The sequence below is a fragment of the Belonocnema kinseyi genome, chromosome 1, assembly GCF_010883055.1.
Source record: "Belonocnema kinseyi isolate 2016_QV_RU_SX_M_011 chromosome 1, B_treatae_v1, whole genome shotgun sequence".
In the NCBI taxonomy this organism is placed as follows: Eukaryota; Metazoa; Arthropoda; class Insecta; order Hymenoptera; family Cynipidae; genus Belonocnema; species Belonocnema kinseyi.
The window spans coordinates 12,905,397-12,919,044 of NC_046657.1; positions in this window are offsets into that span (position 1 = coordinate 12,905,397).

Genomic DNA, 13,648 nt, shown 5'->3' on the forward strand with positions numbered 1-13,648 from the left:
AATGCACGATATTGCCCACACGTTCCAATGATATGCCTACAGCATTATCTACCTCTCTCAATTTCACTTTGGGATCATTCAACATCATATCATGGATTTTTTGGACATTTTCTGGTGTAGTGACCTCTTTTGGGCTCCCAGATCGCTTAGCATCAACTGTGCTCGTACGGCCACAACGAAACTCGGTAAATCACTTATGAATCGTTCCAATTGATGGTGCAGAGTTCGGGTAATACTTATCCAGCTTGGCCTTGGTCTCGGATATCTTTTTCTTGCGAAGATAGTAGTGTTTGATCAAAACTCGAAACTCAGATTTTTCCATATTAAAAAAAACTCGGGGGTTAGTCGCTTCTCAGTGCTGTAACTTGCAAATGCGTAAACATAAATGGCTGAAGTTTTGACAGGCGTCATTTGTAGGATCAAGCTCGACGAAAATGGTTCACATTAGTGAATACTAATGCCATCTCTTAGAATTTTCAGGTACTTATCAGACTGCCTAGTATGATAATACAAGCTAGCGGTTGGCATAAAGAATATAATCAGAATACTTTAGACGTAATTGTAAGATAATAAAAACTAGAACAGTGGTCAGAAATGTGAAAAATTACATTTATAATACTAGGGCACAAAGTGTCACTGAAAGTTAGAAAAATGCACAATTTACGATTTACCAGTGCTAAATTTTAAGAGTAGCATTATTAATATTTAACAAAAAGTTGAAGAAAAGCCTTTCAAAGTGATAGGCCGAAGGTGCATTTCTGATTGATTCAGGTATCTTATTCCAAAGACGCGCTCCCCTTACCATAAAGGATCTTTGCAACTTACAAGATTTGTGACGTGGAACTGCAAGGACCGCTTTTTTGCACGAAGCCTAGACTGAGCAGGTAATATCATATTTCTGTTTTCAAAGATATCTAGAGGACATTGAGGGGTTTTGTTAAAAAAGAGATTGAAAATAAGGTCGCCCATGAAGAATTGTCTTCTTTTAGCTACATTGAGAATTCCAGCCCATTGCCGATATAAAGTAATGTGCTCACATTTCGAGACATCATCGGTGAATCGTATGCATGCATTAAGAGCTCGCTCGACTTTAGAATTCAGTTCCTCTGTGATATAATCAAACAGAACACATCCATGATCAAAAAATGGAAGGATAAGACTCTTTTGAAAAAGAACGCGGGTTGAAGTTGGCAAGGAATCCTTATTCCTTCTAAGCTGTTGGAGTGCTCTAGCGGTATTTCTCGAGTTTTCAACAATTTGCTCTTTCCAGAAGAGAGTACGATTAAGGATGTACCCCAAATCTCTCACATATTTAACGAAGGGAATGTCAAGGCCATAAAACTTAAGCTGAGGCAGAGAACCTAATATAGCAGCAGACGAGGAAGAGGATTATCCTATGACAATTGCTTTAGTTTTTAAAGAGTTTAGCTTTAACCTATCGTTAAGTGCCCATTGATGCACAATATTAATATCCTTCTCTACCCGCGCAATCAAACTATTAATGGAAGAGATAGGATCAGATATTTATATAGTTTAAAATCATCCACGCATTTATGGTATTTGCAATGCTTAAGATCACTACCAAGGTCAGAGGTGTACATACCGAAAAGGAGTGGCGCAAGAGTGGAGCCCTGAGGGACACGCTCTTGACCCCCACCCAATCAGAACGCTCATTCTTATCATTGAGAACTTGCAGAAAACGGTATTTGAGGTTGGACTCGAAACACGCAATTTCAGAATGAGATAAATGAAAATTACGAAGTTTATTTAAAAGCAGCTTGATCAACAGTATCGAAAGCTTCAGAAAAATCAAATAAGACAAATATTGTTATTTCCTTATTTTCGATACCCATTTTAATTTCTGAAATTACTTTAAGGGAGGCTGTTAAAGTGCTGTGCTTAGACCGAAAGCCCAATTGTATCGGATCGATTAGCCTATTTCCATCTAAGTAACTCGAAAGTTGCGAATGCAAAATAAATTTAATCAGCTTGGGCATAGCATAAAGTATCGAAATCGGCCGGAAATAATTGTGAGAAGGGGGACTAGAAACCTTAGGAATAGGGCGGATCAGCGCATGTTTCCAGCGCTCAGGTAAAAGCCCTATTTGAAGAGAATGGATGTTGGCTATGAGAATTAAGCTTATATGATCGTCTACTATCAATAAGTCTACTTGGCAACAACTATGGTTACAAATCACATCTAAATTAGTATTAAAAGCCCCTGTGGGAATAATATTGTTGAAGTTAGGTACATGGGTAAAAATTTCAAAATCAAGTTCAGTGCCAAAATAGGAACTTGGAGGTTTATAAATAACCCTCACCAAAACAGTGTTCCTCACTCCCGTGACCTCGACAAAAAGAATTTCAGCAGTAGGATAATTAACGAAGAGCTCACTCCCAATAAAAGACCCTAAAGCTGGCGTGCATATACATTCAAACACCAACCCCTCTCCGTTCCTCTCTGTATCTGTGGAAGAGCGCATAATTGTTAAGTGCAACCACACTTGATTGGTAATTCGTGTATAGCCATGTCCCTGAGACTGCTAAACATAATACGCACGAGAGCTGGAAAAATGTCGGAACTTATGAATGTGAGCAAGAGAGTCTGAGCATTCAATGGCAAATAATTAAAGACTACATAATGAACTGAGAGTAAACTTAGTTCCATAAAAAGAATGAGGGAAAGTATATCCAACAATACCCCAGCATTGAATGTACAGACTATTAATAACAAAGATAATTTGCAGTACCCGACTCAGTCCAACCTCCATACTAACAATTTTAAACAATGGGGGATCATCATATTACTCGTATATCAGATAGGGGACACTGCACTTAGGGTTTTTTTTCTGGTTGAAATTAGGTGACGTACATAATTTAATGCAAAAATGAAGAAACAATTCTATGCCGACATATGTGAAGAATGTGTTTATTATACTATTGTGTGTTATAATTATTGTATATGTATACTTTATAATTTATTATATTATTTATTAAATTATATAAATATGTTATTTCTTACACCAAGTTTTTTGGTAGTGCATTCTGAACATAAAAAAGACTTTCTGTGATGAAAAATAAATCATTATAATTTCTGGAGCTTCTATATTTTTTTATTCATTTTCTGGCCTCCGCATAAAATTTTATTTCTTCTATATACAATTAAGTAAATAATCTGAAAAATAGTAAAAATAAGACATATTATGAATTTTAAAAACAAAAATAACATTCATGATTTTTCCAAAACTGTGCGATTAAAAAAAAATTTTAGTCTTTTTCCGTATTCTATTTCTGGCACGAAATGCTGCCATTATCGGTGAAGATATTTTCACTTTTAAAACAAGTAATTTTTAAATGCAATTTTTAAGTGTAATTTTTTAGTGCCTTAGACGCATGATACTTCTTTCATATGCGTGCACTCTCTCTAGCGCATCGTACCGAAACAAGCCGTAAAGTTTTATTTAGCAAAGCAACCGTCATCACAAAATTACACAATATTATTACAATGAAACATAGAGCCACAATTGAAATCTTAAATCACCCTAATAACATCAATAGGGACATTGGATTTTGAAAATCCGACTAAACTCGGGGGGTGGTTTTCTGCAGTTTTCCTCTCATCTGACCAAATGGACCAAATGTTTAGGCAAATGCGAGTACTTCGAGCAAACTCGTATGTAGCTACATTGTAACTAAACCTTAGAAAAAAACTGACCCTATTCGTTGAAAAATAGCCAAATTCTAAACTTTGTATGAAACTTCTTTCAATAATTAATTATTAATAATTCTGGTAAATTTAACAAATAACTTAAAAAAGAGTCATCATGAAGACAATCTTAGTTAACTTCTTAAACAAATTTTGAATAATAACCCAACTCTCAATATGTTTATGAAAATTCTTTGGATTATTAATAATTATTATAAATTTACAAAGTAATGTGGAAAATGATCATCGAGAGACATTCTTCGTTCATTCCGTAAACAAATTATGCCTCTTCCTTGAAAAATAGTCAAGCTATAAACATGTGGATAAAAATTTTTAAAATAATTATTAGTTTTACATTTTCAAAGCATCACAGAAAAAAAATTATCGGAAAGATATATTTAGTTAATTATGGTAAAAAGTGAAGCCTACTCGTAGAAACAAAAGCAATCTCTTGATTTTTCAATTGTAATTCTTTCAATAATTAATAGTTCTTGTAAATTTACAAAGTAACATAGAAAAGAGTCATCGAATGGACATTCCTAGTTGATTTCGAAAACAAATTAACTCGGAAGATAAACTTCAAACTCTTAATTTTTCAATTAAAATTGTTTAAATAACTAATGTATGTTGTAAATTTACAAAGCAACCTAGAAAAGAGTCATTGGATAGACATTCTTAGTTGACTTCGAAAACAAATTGATTCATAGGATAAAGGTCAAACTTTTAATTTGTTCATTAAAATTGTTTATATAATTAATAGTTCTTGTAAATTTGCAAAGCAATATAGAAAAGAGCCATCCGATAGACATTTTTAGTTGACTCCGTAAACAAATTTACTTACAGGACTCGTAGAAAAAAGTCAAATTTAGTTTTTTGATCGAAATTGTTTAAATAATTATTAGTTCTTGTAAATTTGCAATCGAATAGATGTTCTTAGTTGACTTCGAAAACAAATTGATTCGTAGGATAAATGTCAAACTTTTATTTTTCTTTAAAATTGTTTAAATAATTCATAGTTCTTGTAAATTTCCAAAGCAATATAGAAAACAGTAATCCGATAGACATTGTTAGTTGACTCCGTAAACAAACTTCTCAGAATCCCTTGCAATCTTTGACATAATATTAAATGGCATTCCGCTTCTGTGAATATTATATAAAAACTAGAGGAGCAAAAAAATCAATAAGATATCAATTTCATTCTGGCAATTATGTATTTATTTAACTAATTGTGGTATACAAAAGAATAAAAATTTAATTCAAATATTCATGTTTGAAGCTTGAAGAATTAGACCTCATTGTTTTTTCGAGCAAAAACCTATCGTAAATGGTAAATATCAGAAGATTGTAATTTAATACAAAAAATTATAGTTGTAAAATGGGTGCGTACTTCTCAATCTTGCAAGTCATTATTCTTACACTTATTGTTAATAATATGAACAGAAGAAAGAATTTTTATTTAGATCTGAAATAAATTTTTTCCATTTAATCTAAAATCGAATTTAACATACATTTTTATGCATATTATTACGGATCAAGAACAGAACTCTTATTATGATTACAACTTTTGTAAGGCTGATCGATACACCCCCTTGTCGCGCACTACTATACATATATAGTTGCCGTTTGGAAAATAGTTTCGTTCATTTTCACGAAGCAGTGTAAAATTGCTTCCTACATAAACTCGGCTATATGGTTCAATGACTATATCTATTCTCAACCAACAGTGCCTTGGATAACGAAATTCATTGTTATGAGGATTAATTGGATCTACACCTTCTATGTGTATGGGTGAAGCATAATGAAGGCCATCTTGCGTTCGTAAAAAATAGTAATACTGATCGAAGCCTCCACGAGCCAGGAACCAGCGTACATATACATCCGCCGTGGAGACGACATCTCCACAAAAAGTAGATTCGTCCTCCATTCCTACAATAATCTTGTTAGGTCGTAATCGGGGAAATCCTATTACTCCCCCTGCACCTGATTTTGTGAGAAAAATTGATATTAAAGGTAATAGAATAGATTTGGATGAAATTGAATTTGGATTTAAATTTAATTAAAAGTTGAATGAAATATCCTAATATGTAAGGAAAAATTTCTTTTCTGTTCTTTTAAAATTTTCAAAAATTTCAAAAATATAGATTTTCTAATTTTCATCGAAAGTAAAAATTTCATTATAATAGTTTGTAAGTATTCTACCCATACATAAGAAACTTTTAAAAACATTTCTGAAATTGCATAGGAAAAAATTTCAATATTTGAAAGTGCTTTATATCTTATAATATTGGTTGCAAATACCTAGTTAACGAACTTTTTTTTCATTTTGGGTCCTTTAAAAATTGTATTAAAAGCTTAAGAGATTGTACAAATCCTTTAAAAGTTAGCATATCTAGAACATTCATGTAACCAGACATATAGACATAAAGGCAAACATACATGCATACATACAGCTGAGAATGTAGTTCAAAAATGGACTCGAACTATGGGCAGGAGTAAATAGTGATTTATATGATAGCCAATAAGTTGGTCTGATTATGTTTGAGACAGCAAAACAGCATGTCAAGATATGTGAATTTGTATTTCCCAGATTGCTGCGGGTTAGAATAAAAGTGAAAATCAGAAGATTATATATTATATTAGCAGAAGGTTTCTTTGTATGCAACAAAAAAATCTATTTGGAAACATTAAAAAAGATCTAGACTTGATACGCATTCCGTATGAAAAACTATATTGGTTTAATTGATTAATAATAATAATAAAGTGCAATAGTTTGTCTATTCACATTGCACATTGGTGGTTGAATGGTTGAAAGTGTCAGCGTGTTTCCTCGCGGAATGTGTAACAGTGTTGTGTAAGTTCCTCTATAACATTTACTAGTAGAAGTAACTTAAGTTACTTTAAAAGTTACTTTTCATATTCTCCTTCACCTAATTTTTCAGACTGGGAAAGTTGTTTTCAGTCTGGGAAAATTGTAAAACAAATATAACTTCAAAATATACACAGATTAATAAAATTTAGGAAAATAAAATTTTTATAATTATCTCACAAAAGAAGATTTCGGGGACGTCCGTTGGCAAGTTCGCTATCATTCTCCAAATTTTTATGATAACATATTTACTTTTGTAGGAAAAAAACTGTTGAAGATTCTCAGAGTGTCCTCTAACCTCTAACCTATAACGATGGCTGTTATTATAGTGAAAAACATGGTTTATCAGAAGAAATCTTTCTTTAAATCAAAATTAAAATGTATTCAAATCTAACCAAATCTGCAATTGATTGGACAAAAAAATGGTTAATTTAAACAAGAGCTTTATTTTATTTAAACAAAATATGTATTTGAATCAGAAATATATCGCCAACCAAGAAATTTGTTTGAATTAAGCATATGTGTTAAAGAGCACTAAGTCCCATAGTGGAGAACTATTGGGAAGCAGTTTACCGCGCCAAATTCCCCGCTCGCGTTTACAAAATAAACCCAAGCCGAGAAATACTTCCTGGTTAATTGCTTCCTAATTGCGTTTTGACAAATTCGTTTTCCTCGTGAGTCATAGCAATGGAAAAGAAAGAGAAGAGGACAATAAGCCACAACTGGCGCAGCTGTTTACGGAAAATTTTCCATCACGCGCCAGCCCCATGGTTAACGAAATACCTTGAAAGCACGTGCACACTTTCACCTGTCTTCTTCCTCTCTCTCTTTTTTTTCCTTTTTTTCTCTCAAGGAAAGCTGACAGTGAAGCCCAAACGAGGGATTATTTTAAAGAAATATAATAATTTAAAAAAAAAGCTTTATCCTTGAGATAGTAAACCGATGGAATAGAGAATAAACTTAACATATATTTTACGTCCTATTATTTTGTATTATGTTTTTCCGAAATCTCATTTTCCTGTTTTTATCTTCTTCTTTTTGTAACTATAATTGTTACTTCTCTTATTTATTTCTTTTGTCTGTTTTATTTTTATTATTGCCAACTCCCAACAAACAAAATTTGTAAAAATATAATTATAATCTATTAAAATGTATAATTATAGGAACTTCTGTAAATAATAAACAACGTTATCGAATCCTGTAATATTTTCTGTAAATTCTATGGAAAAATGTTTCCTTTCACGTTTCTGAAGAATAAATTGATTTTTTTTTTAATACAGAAAGGTTGATTAGTGTGTACATAGCGCATTGTTCGAGTACAAGAATTTAATCATACAAAATTTGTTTGATTTCATATCTTAAAATTTTGATAGAAAGTAGAAGAACTGGTTTCAACTTATTCTTAAAATCAGTCTTGAGGTACGCTACTTTCTAAAAATCATTTTCAAATGCCAAAAGTTAAACTTGCTGATTACAAACATGTTTGGAACTGGACATTATATTACAGTTTGAAAAAGATAACAGAGATTCTTCTCGTGAAAGAAAGAATACAGCATTCCAAATTTCTTTTGCACACTACCTCTAAAAAACTATTAAAACTTCACCTTTTCCTATCAAATACCTTCAGATTTAACATTTGGTCCACATTTGACCGCATATCGTTTGACCAATCCCAACGGATTAAAGAGCTTTCCACCCAAAAATAAGAAACGAAATTTGACAAATTACTTCCAGTAAAGCAAACTCAACTAACAAATACAGTAAAAAACATCTCTGACCACCCTATCAACAATGAAATGGTTTCAGCCTTATCTAAAGGACATAATTTTGTTGTAGCTCCATCGAAAATCCCAAAAGAAGAAATAATCAGCAATTTAGAATCCACAATATATACCCTTCCACCCGAAAAAGCAAATAAAATACGACGGCAGGACGGCCAACATTTTACGCCAAGCTCAAGGTTCCTCCTCACACTTAACAAAATAGGAAAAAACCGCAATTAAAGAACTCAATCAAAATAAAGATATTATAATATTACCCGCACAAAAAGGCAACATAACAGTAATAATGAATAAAGAAGACTATAACAACAAAATCATGGACCTTCTAACTGACGATACATACAAAAAACTTAAAAAGGACCCCACGAAAACAATAGTCAGTAAAACAAAAATTCTTCTCAAAGAATCTAAACTTGACAGCCAAACAATATCTAACTTAATACCTACTAATCGCATCTCTCCAAGACTTTACGGGCTCCCAAAAATCCACAAATAAAACATTCCACTCAGACCGATCGTCAAACAAACAAATTGATAAAGCAATAAGAAAACATACTTAAAATAGCAAGTCAACACTACCTACGAAAGAAGGAGAGAGAGAAATAACCACCACCCTACCCTACATCCAAGGTTTTACAGAACAAATACGAAGAATTCTCCATAAACATGACATCCAAACCATATATAGACCACCTTCGAAAACAGAACAACTACTAAATAACCTTAAGATAAAAAGGCACCCCTCTGTGATCCAGGAGTATATAAAATCCCTTGTTCTTGTGGCAAAGTCTATATTGCAGAAACCGGGAGAGCAGTGAGCCAACGTATTAAGGAACATGAAAGTAAAGTCAGGCTAAAACATTTTACGCAATCAGCACTAGCTGAACATCATTTTGAAACAGGAAATAACATTTTATTTGATGAAAGAACAGTCATTGCAAAAACACACAACAAATTTCCAAGAAAACATACAGAAGCAATCGAAATCTTAAAAAATCCTAATATCATCAATAGGGACAATGGATATAATGCCAATCTGATTTGGCTTTCCGTTCTCCCGGGTTTTTTAAAAAAGACTTGATTGGCCAATCAAGTTCGACCAGTCTTCACGGTGGGGCGCTCTGGCCAATCACAGGCATCGTAAAGAGTATACCTGAGAACAAAATGACCGGATACCTCAGTTTCAGGTCAGCCCTGAAGAGGTGAACTGCAATGTTCACGAAACGTCGGCAAAAAATTCGTAGTTTTTTACACGAGTGAAACCCGAAATATCTCTTTTTATCAGAGATTATTTTATTATTCTGTAAATTAGTTTTTTTTTATTCAACACAAATATAGTCGTTTTACAAGCCCATTGCTAGAAAGCAATATTGGTATACTAAAAATAGATACTGCTATACTAAACATTAACCTAAGCAACATGAGATTAAAATGTTTAATCCTAATATATTTTTCTTATATTATTAAGAATTTAGAAGCTTATAAGTAAAATATATTGAAAATGGTAAATTTTGACTTTAAAAAGTTTTAAATTTAATAACTTTCTAATAAAGCTTTTATAAAATTAGATCCTAAATATTTGAACGTTTAAAATAAAAACATCTTATACATGAATTATTATAATTAAGCTTGAAATTAAAACATTAAAGTCTCCTCTAGAACAGTGCAAAAAACAGCTCTTGCCGTAAGAATAAATCAATACATTTTTAAAGTTTGAAAATGACATAATTTTGAAGCAATTTTAGGTTTGTGACACTAAAACTTTAACATTTTTCAATTGGGCGTTCCGTATTAAACACTTTTTAAAATTAAAGGTAAACTTTTTTCAAATTTAAAGTCGTTTCTAATCAATAATTTTCTTGGATTTAATTTATAAGTAAAGAATAAAAAATTTCAGTTACAGTTTCTCCCCTAGTTATCATACGTATATGAAAACTAAGATAATACCTATGTCTATTAAAACTAAGCCCTGGCGTATGCGTCGCGCGACGCTATCGGCCCTGATATGTCAGCTGAGAAGTGCTTACAGTGAGTTGCCAGTTGCCTGTTTGAGTGAAAAGGTAAGTTAATTTGGTTACACTAACTAATTTAGTTCTTTACCATTAAGCTTTAAAATAATTGAAATAAAGTTGTTATTGATTCTTAATAAGAAAGACTTTCCCTTGTCGAATAACAAAATCCCCATTGTGCCGTGTACTTGTAAGTACGAGAGCCCTTTTGCTACTTGTTCGCCTTGTTTTCATTTCGATCCTCTTTTTCTCCTAAACTCATTTCCGATCGTAAGGTTGGTTATATATATTTAACTTAGATAACTATTGAACATTTCTCAGGCTATCTATATGTTTGACCTTTCAACTTTTGTGGTATCTCAAATTTAATATACGTACCTGAAAAACTATTCCAATACGTTTGTATTAAACTCAATATAGGAATTGCTAACCATGTTGGCGCCTTTTAGTCTATGCATATCATATCCTAAGCATGGCCAAGTAAAAAGCTTCAAAAATGGAATTATACGGTTATGATTTCCTTATAACTCAAAAAATGGTCTATGAAAATTTTGAAATTACCCAAACAACAATTTCCTTATTAACATTCTTCTGATGCAAAAGTAGAAGCGATTATTATTCGATTTCAATTTATTTATACTTTTCGTGATCCTTGTGTACTACTTTTCCACATACATCAGCTCTGGATTTTTTGAAAATTTCGCTTCTCCTGCTCAGCCTAATGTACCCATTTGTTTGAAGAAGATGTTCAGTTTGCTCAAAACAAAACAGGCAAGAGGACGATGCTACTGGCTCTATGTGATGACATCCCCGCTAAATATTCTAGTACAGGAACCTTTGAGCATCCTGGACATGTTCCTGAACATGATCAGGTATAGGTGTCTGTACAGAGTATCTTTTCAGAGTAAATTAAGCCGCGGGATCCGGTACAGAAACACATTTCGAGTCCTTTACGGAAAGCCGGCAGGGGAACTCATGTCGCCTACAGCTATAAAGTTGCTTTTATTTTATTCCCTTGAAGATCAAGCTTACATTGTACATGAACTCGCGTATCAATTCACTCTGTGAAGCAATATGTACAGAATCATTCAAAGGTTCCTTTGTGGGTGCAGGTTCCCTTGAAGGATCACGTATGGTTTCCTTCGTCAAATTCCTGCACAGAAACCATCAAATCATCCTTAAAGGTTCATGTGCAGATTCTTGCCCAAGAAAATGTCCATGATCTTCCGAGGATCCTGAACCAGATCATTCAGTTGGATTATAGTTTAGAAATGGCTTTATTTTATTATTTAAGAAAAAACGTAATACGTGCGTTAGCAGCACTTTCCATTTCTTCAAATCCGTGTGTATCAAAAATCGGTTTTCAAAGTTTCAACTTTAAATATTTTCTGGTTTCTAACTAACAGCTTGTATGTAAGTGAAAACATTTGAAAACATAAATGTCATATTAATAATACCTAATAATTTTAATATTATATTACACTTACTTTGAAATTTCAGAAAAAATGCAAACGCAAGAAATATAACTTCAGTATACATTTTCATTCTCTCTCGGCAGACACAATGATAGAGAACAGAAACAAATTTTTTGAAGAATTACGTATAAAATGGTACGATAAGCGACTGCTGTTTACGCATATTTTTGTAATTTCTACCAATTATGAGCTCATTGTGTATTCGTTAAAGCAAATATAGTATAAGAAATGTATTTGTTAAATTTATTACACATAAAACCTTTGTCCTTGAGCTGAAGTGTTCTTTTTTGATACAAAATTATCTTTGACATGGTTTCCATTTTTTAAATAACTTTAGAATCATTTCAAGTTCAATTATATCAGGCTATGGCGACTCATTAGGCGACTCCGAAGTATTATAAGTCGGATCCCGCTCGGGGTATACGCTGGATGGCGCAGCGTTGCTTCCGCTGTCCACGACCCGTTGGAAGGCTTGAATCAGCTTTGAGGTTATTTCAATGTGGTTCAAATAAAAATTCATAAATAATAATTCTAATAATTATCTATAATTTTAGGTTTGTTTTTATTGCTTTCTTTATCTCATTTACTTTCTTAAGTTAATTATCTAAAAACAATCTGGAAGGAATGTGACGTCATGAGTTATCTTGTGTGAGGGATCAGATTGTACGCCAGATGGCGTCTATGATCCTTCATCTACAAAGCATTGTGGGTCCACAGCCTGAATTAAATAATGTAAGTAGATACTTTAATTGAGCCGCCGAGCGCAAGAGCCAGCCAGATGTTGAAATATGCAGAAAAGTATTGCCCAAGCGTCTCAGAACAAGAAAAGTTTTATACTAAAAACATTAATTTATAGGCAATATAAAATTTTAGAGAATAAGGACTTACTCAGGACTAATTCAAAATACGACAGTGATGCCTAACAATTTATGGAAAAGTTAAAAGTCGCTTATTATTTAATAATATTATATCATTACAATTTATATATATATATATATATATATATATATATATGATAATTTACTATATTCGATATTTAAGTGAACCATTCATTCAAAAATGTTGAATAGAGTTTTTTGGAAAATCTGATATCCATTCGTTGGAAATTGACTGAGATATTCATATTTGAAAAAAGTACTCGACGTCTGCCCGCGCTGTTAGCTATTGCGCCGCGTTGACTGTTCTGTCAGGCAGCGTACTCGAAGTTCAGTTTGGAATTTTTGTTGATATTTTAAAAGGAGGTAGCTGAGAAATTAATATATTATCAGTTATAATATATGCTTAATAAGACAGTTATTTTACATGTTATTGGGTAATCTTCGCGTGCACGATGCTGATGTTTACGAGGAAACGAACAGTAGTTCCAGGAAGGCGGAAAACATGGGGACCGAAAGAGAGAGTTCGGTATGTTGAATGATCGCCGAATTATCTGCAGCCTCTGTTATCCTAAATACTGCAAAAAAACTTTGGCTAGAAACATTGAGAAAAATTTTTTTAATGAAGTACGTATAGCATGTATATATTTTTTGTTCCTTTTAACAGTTTCAGGGTACGTTATACGTTACCATTTTTAATTATTATTCATGCGGTTTGAGACCCTGACAACCCCTGACGTTCGGGTGATCCCGTTGCATCGCTTTATAAGCCTTAGGCAGCAATTGCCTGTGAGTATTAAACGTTTCCCCGTAATCGCAAGGCAGTGACAAAGGATGTAAATACGAGGGTGGATTGATAAGTTTCCGGCCTGACCAAGAGATGGCGCCACTAGGCCTACCTTGAGGTGGCGTTCTATAGTACCATCCTTAGATAGC